This window comes from Adiantum capillus-veneris, chromosome 5, assembly GCF_014529385.1.
Source record: "Adiantum capillus-veneris isolate H3 chromosome 5, ASM1452938v2, whole genome shotgun sequence".
Lineage (NCBI taxonomy): Eukaryota > Viridiplantae > Streptophyta > Polypodiopsida > Polypodiales > Pteridaceae > Adiantum > Adiantum capillus-veneris.
Genome location: NC_140935.1, coordinates 131070120 through 131092900, shown reverse-complemented (window position 1 = coordinate 131092900; position 22781 = coordinate 131070120). Strand labels below are relative to the sequence as shown.

At 45.3% G+C, this 22781-nt stretch overlaps 1 long non-coding RNA gene across 1 annotated transcript in view; it reads left to right on the top strand.

The window, feature by feature from the left end:
* Positions 1 to 3995: 3995 nt before the first annotated feature.
* LOC147458119 (uncharacterized) overlaps positions 3996 to 22781 on the top strand; it is a 35044-nt gene continuing 16258 nt past the window's right edge. The window contains exons 1-2 of the long non-coding RNA XR_015188017.1: positions 3996 to 4090; positions 4367 to 4520. This is a non-coding gene — a long non-coding RNA (uncharacterized LOC147458119). The remainder of the gene's footprint in view (positions 4091 to 4366; positions 4521 to 22781) is intronic.

Below are 22781 nucleotides of genomic sequence, written 5' to 3'. Positions count from 1 at the left end.
CAAAGTCATACATCCACAAATTTCCCACTGTATGCTGTAACCGCTACGGCGGTTGTTTGCTGCGTGACTCACAGCCAGCAAACCCTCAACAGACATACATCATCTCTGACAATACATCCCATGTGGAAGTACCTACAATGTCAGGATGAAATCTGGAATATCTAGCAGCAAACACAAGCTACCTGATGAACTAGTGGATGTCGCCTACAGTCTGTGTGTAGATGCACCCGTGTCGTATGTGACACGCCTCCAAGAATTGTGAGCCGTCCTTCGATGTGTAGACAACCACAAATCAACACTCTGGGAGTGTCGATATCCTCAGCACCTGCAGTCGTAGGCCAAAAACCCCAAATTTGCAGAGTCGGATCTGCACCCGTCGAGACCACGTAGTCGAAAATGGCCTGCGCAGACCTTTGTCGAAGCCGAACGGTGGCCGAGATGACCTTAGAATGAAATTCTAACAACGAGATTTGGGGCCGTGTCTTCGCCTGTCGAATTTCACTCCAATCTCAGTTGGTGACTCTAGCCTCATGTAGTGCTGCCCCGAGCCTCGATTTGAGCTCTGATACCAGTTGAAGGAGTACGAGGGGAAGTGCGACGCGAGAGAGAGTGCGAGAAGAAGAGCACGACGATATGGTGAACTCGCTCTACTGTAATGTGTAGAGCATAGTGAGTTCTTATTAGGTTTTTACAAAAGAATATGTGTACATACCTGACGGCCCGCCCACTTACCTGTGCGACCACATTGGGCTTTATACCCCAACAAAATCTACATCAAATCTGTAAAAAACCCAAAAAAAAAAATAGTTTCTTGCACATACGCACATATCAACAAATTAGAACAAATTGGCAATTGGTGTTTATTTTGCTTGAGCACATTTCTTATGATATTTGGAAATGGATATTTTCTTCTAAGCATAAATTTTGCGTTTATGGATGAACGATGATTCATTTATGCTGGAGTCTAAGCGTTCTTCTATGTATGCAACAAACGATGTTCTCTCTTATCAACAAGCGTGGTTATGAACCATAGCAAACCAATTCAAGTGGCATTTATTTTGCCGATTCTTTATCGTTTTACAGCCAAGCATTTTGTACACTACAAGAGGTCGCCCAGATACTGGCGCTTTGATTATTGACGAACAAGTCATGGCTTTGATATGTTTGACAAAAGGTGAGTTCAAGGGGGAAGGGCTTAAAAAATACTTATTGTTGGCTATATCGACGACCATGCCGACACAATTTCAACGGTTATACCAATGCCAATACCGACGTCTTGTTAAAATTAAACATCAAATATATATGCCCTTTTCTTTTTTATTTTTAATCGCGTTCTTTCTACATATCTTCTTGTTTATAGATCTATGGCCGCCCCCATCTTCTTCTCCTCTCCTCTCTCTTTCTCTCTATTACATACACACATTTTGTGGCATGTGTAGACTACCTCTATATAACAATCTCCTAACCTGTGCCATCTAGAACTTCTTAATTGCGTAACACTATCACTTTGAATGCCCTCTCTAGATGTAGTCATGTTTGTAATCTTTGGTCTGGCTATGGGAGGGGTAAATAAATATATGTCTGCACTAAACTAAAATTTGATGCTCTGGTGTACTTTCTCTAAATTATATCTCTTTGAGATGTTGTATCTCTAGCAAATAAAGGCCAAAACATGTCTCATTTGGGTAGTCCATTAATCTAGATATTGGCCCAAAGATTCCTCTCACCTCGCAGTCGATTGCACAATGAAAAGAGAGAGAGAGAGAGAGAGAGAGAGAGAGAGAGAGAGATGGTGAAATGAAATGTTATACTAAATGTCTTCAAAAGGCCAAAATAACGAATGGGACCAAAAGTTACATCCCAATAGAATGTGATACTTTGTTTGAAAAGCTATGAAAATAGAAAGTGAACCAAAAATCTAAATCTAGGTCTGTTGTACATTGACGGGTAGGTGGGACACTGTGTGTGTGTGTGTGTGTGTGTGAGAGAGAGAGAGAGAGAGAGAGAGAGAGAAAAGAAAAGAAATGAAATGATATATTAACGTCTTCAAAAGGCCAAAATGACCTATGAGACCATCAAATACAAAGTGGTGAATCTAATACAATGTCTGAACTATAAGTACAAAAAGTACTGAAAGTAAAAAATGAAAACTGAAAATGAAGTGTGAAATGTGAAATGTGAAATCTGAAAATGTAGAATAGACCCTCAATGACAATCTGGGTGTCGTGCTAGAATGCCTCTGATCCTCTGTTGGAGTCTCCGTCGATGTAGTGTGCTCCTGTGTCTCGGTCGTGGTCGTCTCGATCTCCCGAGCTCAATCGCCCTGTCAATCAGGGTGCCTTTCGTATGAATGCGGGTACAACCCTGTGCTGGTGGTTGGTCTCTTGGCTCCCTCGATCCAAAGAAGTCTGTGATCTGTCTCTACGGCTGTCGTACTCCATGTCTCCTCAACAGACTATCTCTATGTCGGTGTAGCTCGAGTAGATATAGACCAAGGCATCTCTGATCCTGATACCTCATGACTCTATCTAGGGGTCCAAAACCCTCCCTGAATAAGCAATGGAAGCGCCCTCGTATCTCATAATACACAGTGCATGTGGCATTTGTACTGTAGCTCTGTCCTTGGCTCTCTACCACATAGTTGACATATCCTAGACTCCGGCGGTATCCCTCTGAATCTACCCGTCTCAATCTCCAGCTGGTGTGAGGATGTGCGAATCTGACCAATAGCACATCGCAGACCATGAGATAAATGAGTGTCCATGTAGTTCGGACGAGTCACAACCCATCTCCTGAAAGTTGGAGAAGGTGCTCTTTGTAGAAAGCCATCTTCGTGCCCAACTCTTGTATCGGCTCTACCCATGTCCTCCTGGTGTCCAACTGTATAAGATCCTGACGAATGAGTCTAGTGATCTCCGTCCGTGTGACTGGCAGGGAGGGTGCATCCAGGGAGTACTGAAAGGGAGGCAATCTATCCATGCTGAGACCATGCCTCTGAAACCATGAGTTCATCTGTGCGTACCAACATGATGCATCTCCCTGCATCGCTAACTGTCTAGAAGACTCAAGAGCCAGTCTAGTATATCTGCCGCTATGTGTATCCCATAGACTGTGCATAAAGGACACTGATCTGGTAAGAGCCTCAATCTCTATAGGAGGGGCGGCTACCTCCGCTCGAATAATCGCATGTGGTACAGAGGCCTACACTCTGTAGTACACACACACACACACACACACACACACACACACACACACACACACACACAGAGAGAGAGAGAGAGAGAGAGAGAGAGAGAGAGAGAGAGAGAGAGAGAGAGAGAGAGAGAGAGAACAGAGGCCTACACTCTGTAGTATACACACACACACACACACACACACACACACACACACACACACAGAGAGAGAGAGAGAGAGAGAGAGAGAGAGAGAGAGAGAGAGAGAGAGAGAGAGAGAGAGAGAGAGAGAGAGAGAGCACCTACACTCACTTGTGAAGCTAGGGATGCAACCCTGGCACTATTTGACAACTCCTTTTTTGGAGGAGATCTACAATCCCAAGTCATTGTTGATCGTGGGCCGTTTGATCCATTTGGAGGAAAAGATAGGAGATAGGTGGGGTTTGACATCACAACCTTCCCGTCATGGGGCAAGTGCCTTACCGCTACGCTTGTGCATGCGTTTTGTTAAGCAAAGAAAATGGTAGCATTATGTTGTGTATTTTTGGCCCACCATGATCCTAGTTCACATCGAGTTTACAACAAGTTCACACCACCATAATATAGTACACACAGCCTGCATAGTTCACATTGTTCACAACGAGTTCACATTCGTTGAAATTTACACCTACTTTACATCAAGTTCACATTCGAGATCAACGGTTGTGATCTTCGTCACAAGCGACGCCGATTTTCAACCATAGATCCCCTCTAACACTGAGGTGTCAATTAGTGACGAGGAAAAAAAAAAGTTAGGCTACCAATGTGGGCGCTAAAACATATTTTTGTTCAAAACGTTCAAAAGCAGTGCGGTATGAGTTTCAGAGAGAGAGAGAGAGAGCGCTCAGACCCTGGTAGCTTTGGCATGGACGCCTCAGGTAAGCTACATTTGCGTTTTATGAAGTCTAATTTGGCTTCCGCCCTGCATATTAGCTTTCTCCATGTCCGTCTTCTTGCTCTTGGAGGTCGACCTTTTTCTCCCAGAGCCATAGACGCAGATGTAATGACTCTACAATGCTTCAATAGGCATATTGTATGTCTGGAATGAAATTTTGATATGACTATTGTTGTTGATTAAAACCAAAGTTTGAAGCCAACAACCGTTGATCATAGTAGAGACGAATATAATTGATGGGTCGATACAATGCTTGCAGCTAAGTAGAAGCAAAGAAGGGATGAATGCTGCTTTAGATGCTCTCTTCTGCTTGTCAGATGGAGTTTTGCTGCAAAGCTTTGCCGTTTGGCAAGTCTAAATATCTTGGTCCATGTTGGAATGAAGCTTCATTTACTCCATCAAAGGAGAAAATGGTAAGGAGTCTCACTTGACGGCTCACAAAAATGCAAATTCTGGCTAGTACTCCATTTCATGACAAGATTGTTCTGCATATCTCCACTTTGGTTCCATAACAACCTCTATGTCACAGCCTTTACGTTCAAACACGTATATTGTTGAAGATGTGTCATCACCAATGGTTGCATGACCACAATAGCATGAATATACTTTTTAGTCCATGATGTCTATATACTAGTTTTTATCTAGATGTGGCATATTTTTGGTTAACGAGGCACATTTTATTCATGCCATGATGATGTGGCAAATTTATTGGCAAAATCTATCAATATGTAGTGGGAGGTATGATGACAAGGGAACATGAGAGAGAGAGAGAGAGAGAGAGAGAGAGAGAGAGAGAGAGAGAGAGAGAGAGAGAGAGAGAGAGAGAGAGAGAGAGAGAGAGAGAGAGAGAGAGAGAGAGCAAAAAAGGGAGAAAAACGCTAGAGAGAGAAGATGGAGTGTGGCACAAGCCTTACGGGGTACAAGCGTTGCAAACAAGAGAGTACACGGCTTTGAGCACTATGCTAGAATGGGAGGCAGCTCCTTTTCCTAAACAGGGAGCTTGCAAAGATGCCCGACCCACATCAAATACCCCACGACCCACAAATGGAGGCATAAATGGCAAAAAAATCAGTGCCTACCTAATAGGCCTACAAGTGGTCTCAGGAATCAAATTTGAAAGATCATCCCCACATACCTAGAACCTGGGAAAGCCTCACAAGGCTAGACACAATGACAAAGAAGCTCTCACTCTCCAGATCTAGATTGGAAAACTGAGGAGGTGATCTCCAAAACTCAAATACCCTCTCTCAGGTCTTGGGTACACAAGGCCTGGGATTTGGTGCCTCAAAAGAGGGAAAAACGAATTTGCAAGCTAAGTTAACTACTGTATCAAGTATACCTCTCTACAGAGAACCGCAAGGCCCAAGATAGACAAACCTATTCACGTATGACAATACTATGGCAATAAGTGCTAGCAATCGCCATTTGTCACGTGACACATCCAACCCTATGTGTCACTGTAACAGGGAATGGGGGGAACACAGCCCAAACGTTCCGAAATGGCGTTCCGGACGAGTCCCGTTCCCGAAACGGAGATGGGAACGGAACGCCGTTCCGGAACGGGGTGTAACCGGAACGGTGTTCCGGAATGGGCGGAACATGAGGCGGAATGGTGAAACGCAGGGCGGAACGGACAAAAGTAGGCATTTGGGGGAAAAAAGTGGGCTTTTGGGGACAGACTTGGGGTTGTTCGCGGAACATATTTGGTGCAGTTTGAGGACAGGTTAGGGGGCAGATTTGGGGTTGTTTAGGAGTTTATTTGGGACTAAGCTAAATGGAGGTAATTCAATCCTTACTTTAGGTGGACCGTTCCAGCCCCGTTCCCGTTCCGGCCCCCCCTCCTCCTCCCCGTTCCGGACCCTCCCGTTCCCGTTCCGGGTAACTATGCTATGTGTTCGTGGACAAGCTACAGCACGTGTAACTAAGTCAGACTTTGTAAATAATTAATTTATTTACGAGAAAAGAATTATCTAATTAGTTGTGTGCACACCAGAATAGACCTAGCAGTTCTAAGGCCTCAGGTGAGCCTAAATGCGGGCTGGAACACCTCAGAGGGACCTTAGCAGAAATTACCCTGAAGCCCTAGTGATTGGGAAATCGGGTCTTCAGAAAGGGGTAAGCAGTAGCCTCAGATTTTAGGCTTAGAAAAATACGCGCGTCAGTATAAGCACATGAATGAGATGGGGTCCTTAGAACAGTGACCCTAAGGCTTTATTAGCCTTAGGGAAAGTTTCGTGAAATTAAATTTAACGGTCCGTGCCCGGGCGGGCGGCCGGACAAGTGTGAACAGGTAAAGGGGTGCAGTGCCCGTGCGGCATTGCGCCGGCAGACCTTTGGTGTTCTCATAAAAGAATCATTGGTAGCAGTTGTTTGTTAGTTGCACATTTTTTTTAATTAATGAGCTAGAAGTTTTTAAAGTCAAAAGTTGAATGGTTTTTAAGTTTTTAAAGTAAGTGTGCCAAGTGGCACACTTACCAATGCAAACTAACTCTCTCTCACTCTCACTCTCACCCTCTCTCTCTTCCTAGCACCCCCTCTCCCTGATGGCTATTTAGGAGCCCCCCTCCCCCATTTTCAGGGCTGGCAGTGCATCTACCCCCCCTAATGTGAGCGTGCTCTACGCGGTGGAGCCCTCCATTGAAGCTTGAGAGCAGCCCCTTGCGACATATGTGGTAGCCTTGTGCTCCCATTGTCAAGAACAAGGGATCTCACAGTCATAGACACCTTCTGGTGAAGTTTCATCGCGAGAAGCTGACGTAGACGCTCTCTTAGCAGAGTGCGGCTGCTGTAATTCTCTGTTTTCAGTCCCTAATCACCTAGATTAGGGCTGTTTTCAGCAGATCAGCCATGGAAATTCTCTTCTCTCTCCTTATCCTAAGTCTACATTAAGTTTGGCGCAATTCCATCGCGAAGAAGACCTCTGTTTCGGCGTAGGGGTGTGCATAGGTAAGAATTTCAGGTTATGTGCAGAAAATTACAGCAAGCATGTGCGTGTGCATTTTGCTTGTTTCTCTTTTGTGTTCGATGCATGAAGGAATGAGCATGAAGGCAACACATAACGGAAGATGGACTCTCCTCTGTGAGAGCTTCCGATGAGCTGTTTCGGAAGATAGACTCTCTTTTCGAGAGCTTCCAACCAGTCTCGCAGAAGAGGGGAAATCCCCTAAGCAGTAAGAAAGTGGAAACACTTTCTCAGTCAGTAGTCAGAACAGAACAGAAGAAAGAATAGAGGACGGGCGTATGCCCCGTTCCTGTGCTTGTAAAGATTCTCCCTTAGTAATAAAGATATTCTCTTTATGGGGGGGGACCAGCCCATCTTCTGGTCCCCAATGAAGTGTCAAGTTTTCTCGCTCCCTCTAATTCTCTTGAGTATTTGAAGTGCAATTAAACGTCAGTTTACGCTTCCGTATTTTTGTGACAGTGGTATCAGAGCAAGGTCCTCTCTCTCTTCCTGAAGGGTTTGACGACTCTTGGCAGACTGCAGAAATGGGAGGACACGAGATAGAGTTCTCTCTCCTTCCACAGTAGGTGGAAGAGTTGCAGAAAGCTCTCTCCCATCCAGAAGTCCAAAAGATTCTCCATACTCTTGAAAAAGGGAAGGAGAAAATGCCGATGGGGTCAGGAGAAATTCCGCAGAACCCAAAGGCGCCACAACCAAGAAAAGATCCTTTGATTGGAACTTCCCGCATGCACGAGAGGCAGAAGAAGTCTCCAGAACGTCATGTGCGGTTTAATCCAAAAGTTCAAGAGCAGGATCCCCCTGATTCTCCTCAGTTCTCTTTCATGAAGGATCTGGAAGACATAGTTTCTCCGGAAGACATGTTTCTCGACGATCCGTCGCAGCAAGAAGTACATTCAAGGGAAAGGACTCCTGTCCCCAAGGAGTCTAAGCATCGAAAGAAGGAGCACCATAAGAAGAAGCACCACAGGCAGAAAACATTCAAGTCGGGAGATAGAGATGTGAAATTCGACACCTACAATGGACGGCGTGATAATGACAAAGCTTTGGCTTTCATCCGCCAATTTGAAGTTGCATTTGCTGAAGGGAATTTTAAAGAAAGATCCAAGCTTCGCCATGTTAGTTTGTACCTGAAAGGCACCGCCAGCAATTGGTGGTTAACCCTTATCCTGGAAGATCGCAAACCCCAAGATTGGACCGCTTTCAAGAAGGAGTTCTACGCACAGTTCCTTCCTCGAGACTATGAGGAAGAGGTAAAGAAAGAATGGGATCGACTTTCACAGTCAGAGAACGAAACTGTTCCACGCTATGTGGATAGGTTTTGGGATGTTCTCTTGAAAGTCACTCCATTCAAGAAGATTGACGATTCGGAGAAGATGCGCAAGTTTGAAACAGGTTTGCATGAAGCCTTGCAAAAGGCAATGAAGCTTTACCCTCGAGGTAACTTGCAGATACTTATGGAATCAACCCGCATAGCTGATGGAATACATGACAAGGGTACTCCCAGGAAGATGGAGCAAAGCACTTACCATGCTAAGCAGAAGGCTCTCCATGAGCAGCCTACCTCCTCTACTTCTTCTCAAAAGAAGAAAAGAACCGCCTCCGAAGCAGAAGCAAAGCCAAATCAGCCCAAGAAAGGGAGATATCTCTCTCCTGCTGAGTTGCGGACCTACATTAGTGAAGGAAGATGCTTCAAGTGCGGACAAGTTGGTCATATGAAGGGTGACTGTCCAACCAAACCTCCACAACCACCCTCTTCCAATGCAGTCCCAGATGTACAGGGAAATACAACCAAGGATGGAAAAGAAAGAGCTCTTCTCAAAGCATGGGGTAGTATCAACAACCAGCGGGCTCTTATTTTGTTTGACCCTGGTAGTACAGACAACTTCATCTCTACCAAGCTAGCTGACCACCTGAACTTGCAGCCCAATCGTTTTGGAGTCTCTATTCAAGCGCAATCTGCTTTCAAAGGGCAGAACTCAAACTCTACTCCAATCATAGGGAAGTTGAATCTAAAGGTTGACGGCTACAAGGATCAAGAGTCTTTCTTACTAGCTTCACTTGAAGGATGCGATGTTATCTTGGGAATGCCTTGGCACTACAAGATGCATCCCATTCCTGACTATGTTCAGAAAACCTTATCTTTTGCTCATAAAGGAAGGGAGTATCTTGTACTTGCAGATGCAGGTGATTGGCTTATTCCTATCGCCAACCACATTGCCATCAAGAAAGAAATGAAAAAGTGTGTTTCAGCGTACTTGATTTTTGCAAGAGAGAGAGATGTGTCTGTTTCACAACTTTCTTCCTCTTTAGAGCAAAAAGACTTAAGTTAATAGAAAGATATAAAGATTGTTTTGCAGATGAACTTCCAAATGAACTCCCACCTTCGCGACCTGAGGATCATACCATTGATTTGATCCCAGGAAGTTCTCCTCCAAATCAGCCCCCTTATCGAGTTAGTCTAATGCAGCAAGAGGAAATTCTCAAGCAGGTTAACGAACTTTTGGAGAAGGGCTTAATAAGGCCTAGTACTTCTCCATATTGTTCACCTGTCTTGCTAGTACAGAAAAAGGATGGCACATTCCGTATGTGCATAGACTATAGATCTCTAAACAAGATCACAATCAAGAATCGATTTCCAATCCCTCGGATTGACGACATTCTTGATAAGTTACAAGGAGCCAGTGTCTTTAGTCGTATAGACTTGAAGAGCGGTTATCATCAAATCCGCATAGCTCCTCAGGATGTGCATAAGACTTCATTTAGAACAACCTTCGGGTTGTATGAATTCTTAGTGATGCCTTTTGGACTCACTAATGCACCAGCTACATTCAACAGAATGATGGATAGAATCTTCCACTCATATAGAAGCTTTACAGGCGTTTTCTTTGATGACGTCTTAATCTTCTCAGAGACGGAAGACGAACACTATAAGCATCTCGCCTTAGTGTTTGAAGAATTACGCAAACACAAATTATTTGTGAATGCTAAGAAGAGTGAGTTCTTTCTAAAAGAAATCCACTATTTGGGCCATATGGTATCTCACAACCAGGTGAGAATGGACCCTGATAAGATTCAAGCAGTTGTAGAATGGCCTACGCCAACTACAGTACATGATGTACGAAGTTTCCTTGGCCTTTGTTCTTATTATCGGCGTTTCATTCGAGCTTTTGCCGCGATAGCAGGTCCCCTCCATGACCTGACAAAGAAGCGGATTCCATTCCATTGGGGGTTTGGACAAAAACAAGCTTTCGAAAAGCTTAAGTATCTACTCAGTCACGAACCTGTTCTCACCGTCCCTGATCTTCGCAAACCTTTCGAGGTATACTGCGATGCATATGGAGATTGTGTAGGAGCAGTTCTGAACCAAGAGGGTCACGCGATAGCCTATGAAAGTCGGCGCCTTAAAGATGCAGAGTTGCATGCCTCCATATACGAAAAAGAGCTACTTGCAGTAATTCATGCTCTTTCCATTTGGAAACACTATCTATTAGGAGCTGATTTTATTATCAAGACAGATCATCAAAGTCTTCGCTACTTTCTCACACAGAGAAAGTTATCAGAAAAGCAGATGAGATGGGCCAACTTTCTTTCAATGTTTCATTTTCAGATTTTACACACTTCTGGAACAAAGAATGCAGCTGCAGATGCTCTCTCCAGGCGTCCAAAGATCAATGCACTAACAACAATTTATCATGAGGAACTAGAATCTCTCAGCGAGATGTATCCTCAAGATCCAGATTTCGCCACAATTTGGGCAGATCTTCAAGCTGGTCACTCAAAGCCACCTTATTCTATCAGGGATAATACACTCTATCGTCAACAAGCAATATGCATAGCTCAGCCCTTACGACAAAAGGTGATGGATGAAGCACATAATTCTCCTTATGCCGGGCATCGGGGAATTGCTTCCACCACTAGTGTCCTCGAAAGGTATTTCTTTGACCAACACTCCGTGCGGACATTGAAAAACATGTACGTGAGTGTTTAGTATGCCAAAAAGTGAAATATGACAGACATAAAGTTTATGGCAAGCTTCAGCCGCTCCCTGTGCCTAACACGCCATGGGAAAGTATTGCCATGGATTTTATTACGGATCTTCCTCGATCCAAGAATGGAAATGATGCAATCTGGACTATCGTAGACAGATTCAGTAAGCAAGCCCATTTTCTTCCAGTAAAGAAGACGATCAAAGCTGATCACATGGCTAGAATATTTCTAGCTCAGATTTTATAACACCAAGGATTGCCAAAGACTATTGTCAGCGATAGAGATCCCCGCATGACTAGTCTATTTTGGCAGGCATTGTTTGAAAACTTGGGAACTAAGCTTGATTTTTCATCAGCTTATCATCCTCAAACAGATGGTCAAAGCGAAATCGCTAATGCCACTGTTTTAGATCTCCTCAAGTGCTATGTTTCGGAACGACAATCCGAATGGGAACAGTACTTACCAATAGTTGAGTTTGCGTATAATAATACCATACATTCCTCAATTGGTAAAGCCCCTTTCGAAATTATTTATGGGAAGCCACTCTTACTTCCTATTATAGTGACCAAAGAAAACATCTTCGCCGCAGATGAATTTGTGCGCAATATTGATATTGCCCATCAACAAATAAAGCAAGCGATTCTTCGAACTCAAGAGCAACAGAAGAGAAAAGCAGACAAGCACAGAAGGAATCTCAATCTTGAAAAAGGACAATATGTCCTGCTTCGGTTTGAGAAAGCTAGATTGAAAAAGCGGGTCGGCAAAGGGAAAGTTGTCAAACTTTCCCATAGATTTTACGGCCCTTTCAAAATTACAGATAAAGTCAATGATGTGACTTTCAGATTGGATTTACCTTATAATTGGCGAATTCATAATGCTTTTCATGTCAGTCTCCTCCGACCATATGTTGGACCTCCTCCAGTGGCGCCCGTACAAGAAGATCCTCCAGAAGTCGAAGAGACTGAGGAAATACTTCAACCTGAACATATAATACACCACTCGGAGAGACAACTCAAGTCGGGGAGTCTACATCGAAAGTATTTAGTCAAGTTCAAGAATTACACTCCTTTAGATGCAAAGTGGATGACTGAGTCCGATCTCAAGGACTACCCTGACATCTTGCACAGTTATGTTGACGCTCTACAGTTGAGGTCAACTGTTTAGAACCAAGAGGGATGTAACTAAGTCAGACTTTGTAAATAATTAATTTATTTACGAGAAAAGAATTATCTAATTAGTTGTGTGCACACCAGAATAGACCTAGCAGTTCTAAGGCCTCATGTGAGCCTAAATGCGGGCTGGAACACCTCAGAGGGACCTTAGCAGAAATTACCCTGAAGCCCTAGTGATTGGGAAATCGGGTCTTCAGAAAGGGGTAAGCAGTAGCCTCAGATTTTAGGCTCAGAAAAATACGCGCGTCAGTACAAGCACATGAATGAGATGGGGTCCTTAGAACAGTGACCCTAAGGCTAATAAAGCCTTAGGGAAAGTTTCGTGAAATTAAATTTAACGGTCCGTGCCCAGGCGGGCGGCCGGACAAGTGTGAACAGGTAAAGGGGTGCAGTGCCCGTGCGGCATTGCGCCGGCAGATCTTTGGTGTTCTCATAAAAGAATCATTGGTAGCAGTTGTTAGTTAGTTGCACATTTTTTTTAATTAATGAGCTAGAAGTTTTTAAAGTCAAAAGTTGAATGGTTTTTAAGTTTTTAAAGTAAGTGTGCCAAGTGGCACACTTACCAATGCAAACTAACTCTCTCTCACTCTCACTCTCACCCTCTCTCTTCCTAGCGCCCCCTCTCCCTGATGGCTATTTAGGAGCCCCCCTCCCCCATTTTCAGGGCTGGCAGTGCATCTACCCCCCCTAATGTGAGCGTGCTCTACGCGGTGGAGCCCTCCATTGAAGCTTGAGAGCAGCCCCTTGCGACATATGTGGTAGCTTTGTGCTCCCATTGTCAAGAACAAGGGATCTCACAGTCATAGACACCTTCTGGTGAAGTTTCATCGCGAGAAGCTGCCGTAGACGCTCTCTTAGCAGAGTGCGGCTGCTGTAATTCTCTGTTTTCAGTCCCTAATCACCTAAATTAGGGCTGTTTTCAGCAGATCAGCCATAGAAATTCTCTTCTCTCTCCTTATCCTAAGTCTACATCAAGTTTGGCACGATTCCATCGCGAAGAAGACCTCTGTTTCGGCGTAGGGGTGTGCACAGGTAAGAATTTCAGGTTATGTGCAGAAAATTACAGCAAGCATGTGCGTGTGCATTTTGCTTGTTTCTCTTTTGTGTTCGATGCATGAAGGAATGAGCATGAAGGCAACACATAACGGAAGATGGACTCTCCTCTGTGAGAGCTTCCGATGAGCTGTTTCGGAAGATAGACTCTCTTTTCGAGAGCTTCCAACCAGTCTCGCAGAAGAGGGGAAATCCCCTAAGCAGTAAGAAAGTGGAAACACTTTCTCAGTCAGTAGTCAGAACAGAACAGAAGAAAGAATAGAGGACGGGCGTATGCCCCGTTCCTGTGCTTGTAAAGATTCTCCCTTAGTAATAAAGATATTCTCTTTATGGGGGGGGACCAGCCCATCTTCTGGTCCCCAATGAAGTGTCAAGTTTTCTCGCTCCCTCTAATTCTCTTGAGTATTTGAAGTGCAATTAAACGTCAGTTTACGCTTCCGTATTTTTGTGACAGCACGACAAGGGTTTAGTCAGTCCAGCCAGTCTAGATTTAGAAGTGATCTGGCACTTTTGTGAGTCTGTTTGCAGACCGTGCATGCCCAGTCTCTTAGTGTAGATGCATATCCTCTGGTTGCACACAACATGATCATAAGCATTCTCATCAGAATCCTTCAGGAGAATTTTCCAGTGCATTTAGCCTATTTTCCCTATTTTCGACATTTTTCACTTATTATTTTTAAGTGACTTTTGTTGGAGAGTAGGTAGGGCAAATTGAGTAACTTTGTATATAAGCAAACCTAGACTAGCACTAACTGGCAGAAGAGGCAGCAGGAGCTCCACGCTCAACAAACACCTTCTTAGCAGAACCCCCCCCAAGAGACCTAGCGTTTTTGGAGCAAAAGGCAAGACCTAGCGTTTTCATCACCAGATCAGCCAGCGATTTGCTTTTGCAGATTCCGGCGAGACAGCAGAACCTCAGATCAGCCTAGCGTTTTGCATTTTGTAGAGCAACCGGCGACAACAATAGAATTTCAGCCCTAGCGTTTTTGGTTTGCAGATCAGCCCCGGCGTTTTGCAGCTTTACCGCGACGGAACAGCAAGGAACATCAGCGTTTTCAGTTTTCAGCAGTTAGACCCCGCAGATCAAGTCCCGAACCTCACAGATCTCACCTTCCCGCAGCAGATCCTCGTCGCACGGTCAGTTTCCGCAAGGTTTACAGATTCAGCCCGGAAAACGCAGATTTCAGCTTCTGTGTTTTCAGCGCGTTGTCGTTGCATCGTCGTCATCACCGTCGTCATCGACATAGAGTCAGAATAAAGCAGATAGAAGATTTGCAGATTTCAACCCTTAGAGTTTTCAGATTTCAGCCCGTCTCGTCATTGTCGTCGACATCGTCAACAAGTCCAAGCATTGTAAAGATTTGTGCAATCATAAGTAGACCGTTCTCGCATAGAGAGTGGGGCCTTCGGAGGAGGATTTTACGTCTCTGGTGTCGTATTCTCTTCTCTCTCTATCTCCCAGTCTCATGCACTTCCATTCACAGTGTCCATTCACTTTGTTTGTGCCCATTGTACTCTCTCACTGAAGGAACGGAAGGCTCTCCCTTCCATAAGAATAAAAAGGAACCTTGAGCACAGTTCGGAGCACTTATCTTGAGCAAAGTTCAAACATTCATTCCGCTGCACTTAACACCATTAGTGTCCACCAGGTCTTAGGAACCTGTGTCAGTGTAACCAGGTGCTACGAATCCGTGTCAGTGTTGTCAAAGGTGGCAATGGAAGATGCAATGAAGACAAGACATGGCTCGTGATCCGGTGGGTACCTCGACTCCGATCTGGAACACCTGCAATGTCAAACACATGAACAAGGCACACCTGTGGAGAAGAGAGATCACTGAGGTAGAGAGACGTGATATCTAAGAATGAGAGAGAGAGAGAGAGAGAGAGAGAGAGAGAGAGAGAGAGAGAGAGAGAGAGAGAGAGAGAGAGAGAGAGGGAAAATGAAATGAAATGTTATATTAACGTCTTCAAAAGGCCAAAATGACCTATGAGACCAACCTGTTACAAAATGGTGAATCTAATACCATGTCTGGGTACAAAAGAACTAGATACTACTACTAGAATCCATCCTCATCTGCACTCTGGATATCGAGAGAGTATGGCTCGAATCCTCTGCTGTAGTCTCCGTCGATACTTTGTAGCTCCTCTCCTCAACCGTGGCCATCTGGATCTCTGTAGCCAGTGCTCGGTCGATGAGAGTGCCAATAGTGACCGAATGTCACGTGACACATCCAGCCCTATGTGTCCGTGGACAAGCTACAGCGTGATCAGGGTTCAGTCAGTGCAATCAGTCTAGATTAGCAGTGATCTGGCACTTTTGTGAGTCTATTCGTAGACCGTGCATGCCCAATCACTTAGTGTAGATGCAGATCCTCTGGTTGCACACAACATGATCATCAATATTCTCTTCAGAATCCATCAGAGACAGTCAGGGGAATTTTCCAGTGCATTTAGCCTATTTTTCCTATTTTTGGTATTTTTCACTTATTATTTTTAAGTGACTTTCCAACAAAAGTAGGTAGGGCAATTTTGCTAGGTTAATATATAAGCAAACCCAAAGTTAGCACTTTTTGGCAGAAGAGGCAGCAGGAGCACATGCTCAACAGACACCTTCTTGGCAGAACCCCAGTAGTAACCTTGGCGTTTTTGGTTCCCCCACCTTCGCCACACATCAGCCCAGCGTTTTTAGTTTGCATCATCGCCGACAGTCCTCCAAAGCCCTGGCGTTTGCAGATCGATAGCAGTAGCACATCAGATCTCTGGTGTTTTTCACTAACGCTACTCGCAGTTCCAGATCTAGGCTAGCGTTTTTGTAAACGCTACAGAGCAGCCTCAGCGTTTTGGTTTTCAGCCATTCCGAAGCGGTTGCAGCAGCGTTTTTCAGCAGTCTCCATAGCAGCAAATTCAGCCCTAGTTGGTTGCAGAAGAACCTCATTTTCAGCCCATAAAAACGCAGCCAAAAAAGTCATTTTCAGCCACCAAAACAGCCCCGAAATTCAGCAGATAGAAGAACACAGATTTCAGCCCTAAAGTCGTCGTCGTCATCGGCATAGTCCTAAGTTGCATCAGTCCATTGCATCCGCATTGTACCACTTTGTGCAATCATAAGTAGACCACTCTCGCCGACGAGAGTGGGGCCTTTAGAGGAGGGTTTCACAACGTCTCTGGTGTCGTATCTCTATTCTCTCTCTATCTCTCAGTCTCATACACTTGCACGCACAGTGTCCATTCACTTTGTTCATGATCATAGCACTTTCCATTAAGAACGGAAGGCTCTCCCTTCCATAAGAACTAAAAGGAACCTTGAGCACAGTTCGGAGCACTCATCTTGAGCAAAGCGCAAACAATCATTCTGTTGCACCTAACATTGCTATCAGAGCTTTGGCAGTGTTTTGTATCTCTCAAGGAAAAAACTACAAGAATCATAAGAATTTTTTTTGCTTGTTACGGTCGCACGAACCCAAGTTCGCTTGGGCGTGTCGATTCTTAATTGTGTTTTTTGAAGAGTGACAGGAATCCCAAGAAAGAAGGGCTTGTCCAGCCTCCCCTTGTGTCTCTTTTCACTCATTGAGAGCGGACCGTGCACTTAGCGGCCTGCCAATCAACGTGAGGTGGGAAAAAGCAACCTTGGTGTGAGCGCAAGGCCGCCAAGGGGTGCGCCTGCGGAAAAGAGTAGAACTCGAGTGAAGAGAAGATCCTTCTCAAACGCGGTTTGCAAGCGAAAGAAAACCTCAAGAACCTCAAGAACCCAAGAACCCAAGTTCCTCGTGAACTTAAGAACCCAAGACCACAAGAACCCACAAGAACCCATGACTTCAGAATGGTCATCATTCGAAGCGGAATGGATACTTTGCTTGGAGGTGATGAGCATGAGAGAGGCAAAGAAGAATTTTCTCCATCAGGATGTTTTTCTGACCCTTCCCCATATACGACAAAGATTGCACTAACTCCTATGGAGGAGTTGAAGTAGTTGTTTAAGGAAATAAAGTTAGAACGCGAAGAAAGAAAAGCAGAAAGAAAGGCGTGCGAAGAACGAAGGGCAGCCATAGATCGTAAATACCAAGTAAGAATGGCAACCATAGCGCGTGAGAGCGAGCAAGCCCGCTTGGAAGCCAAAGCAAGACAAGCAGAATATGACCGCGAGACCAAAGCAAGAATGCAAGAGATGTTGCGACTCTTTTCTCAAATGCAGACACAGATTCAATAGGATCGGGAAAAGGAGACTCTCTTAGTCTCTTCTTCTCCAAAGCATGACACACAGGATTTGCATGATTGTGTGAAGCATGATGATGAGTTGAATGACAATGATAAGCATGATGATTTGGATGCCAATGATTTGCATAATGATTTGGATGACAATGACAAGTATGATGATTTGCATGATCAAGATGTGATCTCTCACAAGCATGATGTTTTGCATGATCAAGATGTGATTTCTCACAAGCATGATGAGTTGCATGAAGATGATGTGATTGTTCACAAGGATGATGTGTTAGTGGATGCTTTTTCTAGCGAAGCTAACATCGTCACAGATTTGATCAATCACGAAGAACCGATCTTGGCTTTTGAGTCGAGGTCCAAAGAACCCCCACAGGACGATTCGATCATTCAGGAAGAACTGATCTTGGCTCTCGAGCCCAGGTCCAAAGAACCCTTACAGGAAGTATTATGTGTTCGCATGATTGATATGCATGCATTGTTCGAGTGTTTCATTCGTGATCGTTTCCTGTGCATCATTATGTGATCCCTTTTTCTAGGCATGACATATTGTATGTTGAGCACGTTTCTCTCATGGATGAGCACGAATGTATGCGGATTTTTCGTGAAAAGCTGAAAAGTATGTATGTAAGGAAGTCACATCCATGTCTCTTCCTTGGCATGACACAGTTTCCGAACGAGCACATGACAGTATGAGCACCAAGCACGGGCATTTCCATTGTGAATTGCCAAAGTTGATTGCTCTAGATCATAAGAGAAAGATTTGATCTCATTGTTTGCATGTGTTTGATGACCGGGTGTTCACTCCGTCTCTAGGCCATCTACATTGCATGCATAGTCTTTGAGGAAGAGAGGATTTTTTCCACTAACTTTACATGGAATAGGTATGTTCATGGTTTTGTGTTGGAAATGGTTTCAGGAATTTTCAACCATGGAGATTCTTGAAGAAGAAAGAAGCATGACTCTCGACGAAGTTGAAGCATTCATGGAGCCACATAAGACTTTGTGTCGCTTTCGGCGTGGCCCAAAGAAGCAAGCGTTGCAGGCCTTTATGAAGTTCAAGTACCGCACGACCCACACATCAGAGTGGGCCGGCGAAGAGTCCCTTCCAGGATTCCAGATGCTATTGGCGATCTCCCTCGACACCATACAGTTCGGTACCAGTATCTCACTTTGAAAAGGAGGGGATGTCACGTGACACATCCAACCCTATGTGTCCATGGACAAGCTACAACATGATCAGGGTTCAGTCAGTCCAGTCAGTCTAGATTAGCAGTGATCTGGCCGACGAGAGTGGGGCCTTCGGAGGAGGGTTTCACAACGTCTCTGGTGTCGTATCTCTATTCTCTCTCTATCTCTCAGTCTCATACACTTGCACGCACAGTGTCCATTCACTTTGTTCATGATCATAGCACTTTCCATTAAGAACGGAAGGCTCTCCCTTCCATAAGAACTAAAAGGAACCTTGAGCATAGTTCGGAGCACTCATCTTGAGCAAAGCGCAAACAATCATTCCGCTGCACCTAACACCGAATGAGTGTGGGTCGAGCTCTGCAATTATGACTGCTCCTCTGGTTGTTCCATATCTAGTGAAAAGAAATCTGTAATCTGTCTCTGGGACTGTCTCTCTCTATCTCTCCCCAGTAAAGTGTCTATATCTGTGTAACTCAAGTAGATATAGCCCAAGACATCTCTGATCCTCATAACTCATGACCCTAGAGAAAGGACCGAAACCCTCTCTGAACAAGCAATGGAAACGGCCCCGTATCTCATAGTACACTGTGCAATGACATATGTAATGTAGCTCTGTCTCTGGCTCTAACTGGCATAAGCGGCATATCCTGCTGTCTGCTGGTATCCCTCTAAATCTATCAGTCTCAATCTCAAGCTGATGTAAGGATGTGTGTATCTGACCAATGGCACACCGCAAACCATGAGACAGAGAAAGATTTGGGAAAGGCTCTCCATGCTGATAACAATTTGCTCATACAAGTGACCAAGGGTGGTCCGGCATAGAACTGACATGCCAATGGATAGACCCGAGGACACACACAACTGCAACTGCTACTGACACTGCCAACTGCTCCTGCACACGAGACCACTCACACGGTCTCGTCATGGGCTGCCCTAGCCTCTTGTGGAACCGAGGCTCTGGCCGGATCTCCTCCTGGCACGAAGGCTGATCTGAAGGGAGAAGGAACCAGATCGGGGCTGCCTTATGGTGTGGCTGTCCCATGACGAACATGGATTTTCTTCTCTCGTATGCCTGCACCATGATGGAGGTGCTCTGCATCTGCCATATCATAGCGCCTCCATGCATCTGCCTCGGGAAGGAGAAACGCAAGGAAAGGACCTGCTGCCCACGAGCGCATGCTACTCTTGCCTCATGCCAAAAACGTTGGACTGCTGCATGGCAAAACCGCTAGAGAAATGCCTTGCTCCATGACAGACGCAAGGGAAAGGAGGAGCAAAAACGTTGGCCCTCCCCTCTCCTCTGGCTGCCAAAACGCTGGCTGAATGGGCTCCAGACACCACACTGAAAGTGACCTCCCCTTGCCTACCTATATAGGACTGACCTTAGGCTGCCCGACCCACTCCTCTAGCCCCACGACCATAATATTTATGGGAAAAATAAGGAGAGAGCAGGCACTGAATGCCTATAGGCTCAGGGGGACCTATATGGGGCTGACCTCAGGCTGCCCGACCCATTCCTCCAGCCCCACGACCATAATAAATATGGGAAAAATAAGGAGAGAGCAGGCATTGAATGCCTATAGGCTCAGGTGGACCTGCAGAACAACTGGAGGCCATGGAACAAGCCAAAATCCGAGCTAAACATGGCTAGACATGACCCGACATGAGTGAACAACCTCACATTGGCTGGGCACAACCACAAAACAGCCTTCACTCCCCAATCTGCTCCTCGGAGATATCGGAGCTACCACCAGACAGGAATATGAAATCTAACACCCCCTCTCAGATCGTGGATGACAAACGAGTCCAAGGAGTTGGAGTGAGCAATCTGCAACTGTAAAGAGAGGGTTTCGTGGACGAGGATATTTGCTATAGAACTGTGGGGTTGAATCAATACACGGCCGTTGTATCATCCAACCACTACCCCCGAAAGACGTCCGGGAAGTATAATACTGTCCGCCGTTGAAAGTAAATCCAGCTCTATCAAGAATCTCCTCAAGCCAACCGACTCACTAGTTTGACAACTAGCATCTGCAGAAGGTACTGCTGCTGACCGCTCCAAGAGTATGTATCTGAACTGAGAGTAAAAAGCATAAAAGACTGGTATTAGGATCATTTCCCAACTCTAAAGTCTCCACCCTTGAGGAAAGAGTCGGAAATCTTTACCTCCGATCATATACCACATGTCAGAAACTCCAAGCTGCTACGGAAGTCCAAGAAAGTGAACAATCCGAGGCTATTATGGAACTATATGTCTGAAGATGAGGATCCAAAGAACTGCACCAACCATCATATAGAATGATGATTTGCTAACTGTATTTGAAGGAACTTCATCGGAACAGAGAGTGAAACTGTAACTGATTTGTCTGGAACACCACCCGAGAGAATATCACCCCACTCTCAGAGTGAATCGGAATCAAACATCCAGCAGAATGGAAACACACATCAATACTGAGACTACAACTAACATGGCAAGATCAAAGGAAGATCCTGCTCCCAAGCTCTGTAAGAGAAGAACAGGGTGTTGTAGAAAGCAACCAAATAGACTGTCAATCCGGTCTGCTGCACATGGAATCACAATAACTGAAAGGAAGTAGTCCGCAGAAATCGACTCCCAAGTTGGCTCCATATCCCTCTCTGAAGGGAGAACACTCGAACCATGGATAATTGTCATAACTCTCCAACTGTCTCTGCCTGTGTAACTGGATCATCAAGGATAGGTGAATCCGAAGCGAAAATAATAATGATATACCTGTGGAACTTGGAACCAAATCTGGGAGAAGCAAGAAGATTGTCTCCCCTCTTTGAAGAATGCCATGGCTAGCTGTAACTGGTTCCTACCACTATCCACTTGTACAAAAGAGAACATGCCGGTCTAAGGATAAGGGAAGTAGATGTGTCCTGTATGGTACAGTTGCCACGGATCAATCTGGAAGACGAGGCATAGGAACTATTGCTCGGGTGCACTTTGAAGAGCAATTGTCACACCACAAATCCGAAAGACGGGCAACCACCGAAATGGCTAAGGGAAAACATCCGCCAAGATAATAACTGCATTGTGGGCTCAAGCACACCATCCAAAGCCGCAAGGAATGGGCAAGGGAAACCTAGGACTGAAAGACACCATGCGTGGTACTCCGTTGAATGGAGCAGCGGTAGTCGACTGAAGATAATAACCTAGAAGCCCCCTCCAAAAGAGAAGAATCCTCAAAAGTACGCTCTGAGGTAGCAAGTGACTCAACCCACGTCTGAATAGAGCAAACACTGACACTTAAAGCTCAAGAGCTAAAGCTGAGAACTCCCCCCAAAGATAGGAAGTCCCCCTCCCTCTCAATCCTTGGAAAAGAGAATATGTACCATCAGAAAGAAATATGAGACAACGTGGAGTAAAACTGCTTCCCCTGAAAATGAATAGCAAAAGCCTGAATCTCATGAAACTCGAGACTCAAAGAGAATCACACCACCGGTAAACTCGGACTGCAAAGAATAGGAAGATCTGAATGGTCGTCACCTGAAGATCATGTTTGCCAAAGAAGCCGTCGGGGTCCAAAAAGCATAGAAACAGGGAACGGGGGGACGCGGCCCTAAACAGGCGGGACGTGATGGGGGACGCGGGAACGGGGGACGGGACGCCTATTTGAGACGCAGGGACGTCCCTCACAAAGGATGTGGGCGGGACGCGTCCCGGGACGCGGATCCCGGTGATGGGGTTGCATGGGATGCGGGCTGGCGGGCGGGACGGACCATTTTTGGGGGCAATAGTTGCTATTTAAAGGCCAGTTTTGGGGGCAATAGTTTGCTATTTAAGGGCACACAAGGGAAGGCCTTGGCAAGCCTACCCTTCTAACTTCCAAGTGCTCCCGAGTCCCATGGGCGGCGGGCCATCATCCATGCCACATGGGCCATCTCTCTCTCTCTCTCTCTCTCTCTCTCTCTCTCTCTCTCTCTCTCTCTCTCTCTCATACATCATTATGTTTTGCCCTTTGGCGAGGATGATTGATGATTGATCATCACACCAACGGTGTCGCGCACGCCGCACGCCCTTTGTTATATTTTGGTATTATGTAATATGAGTGCAAAACCCACTT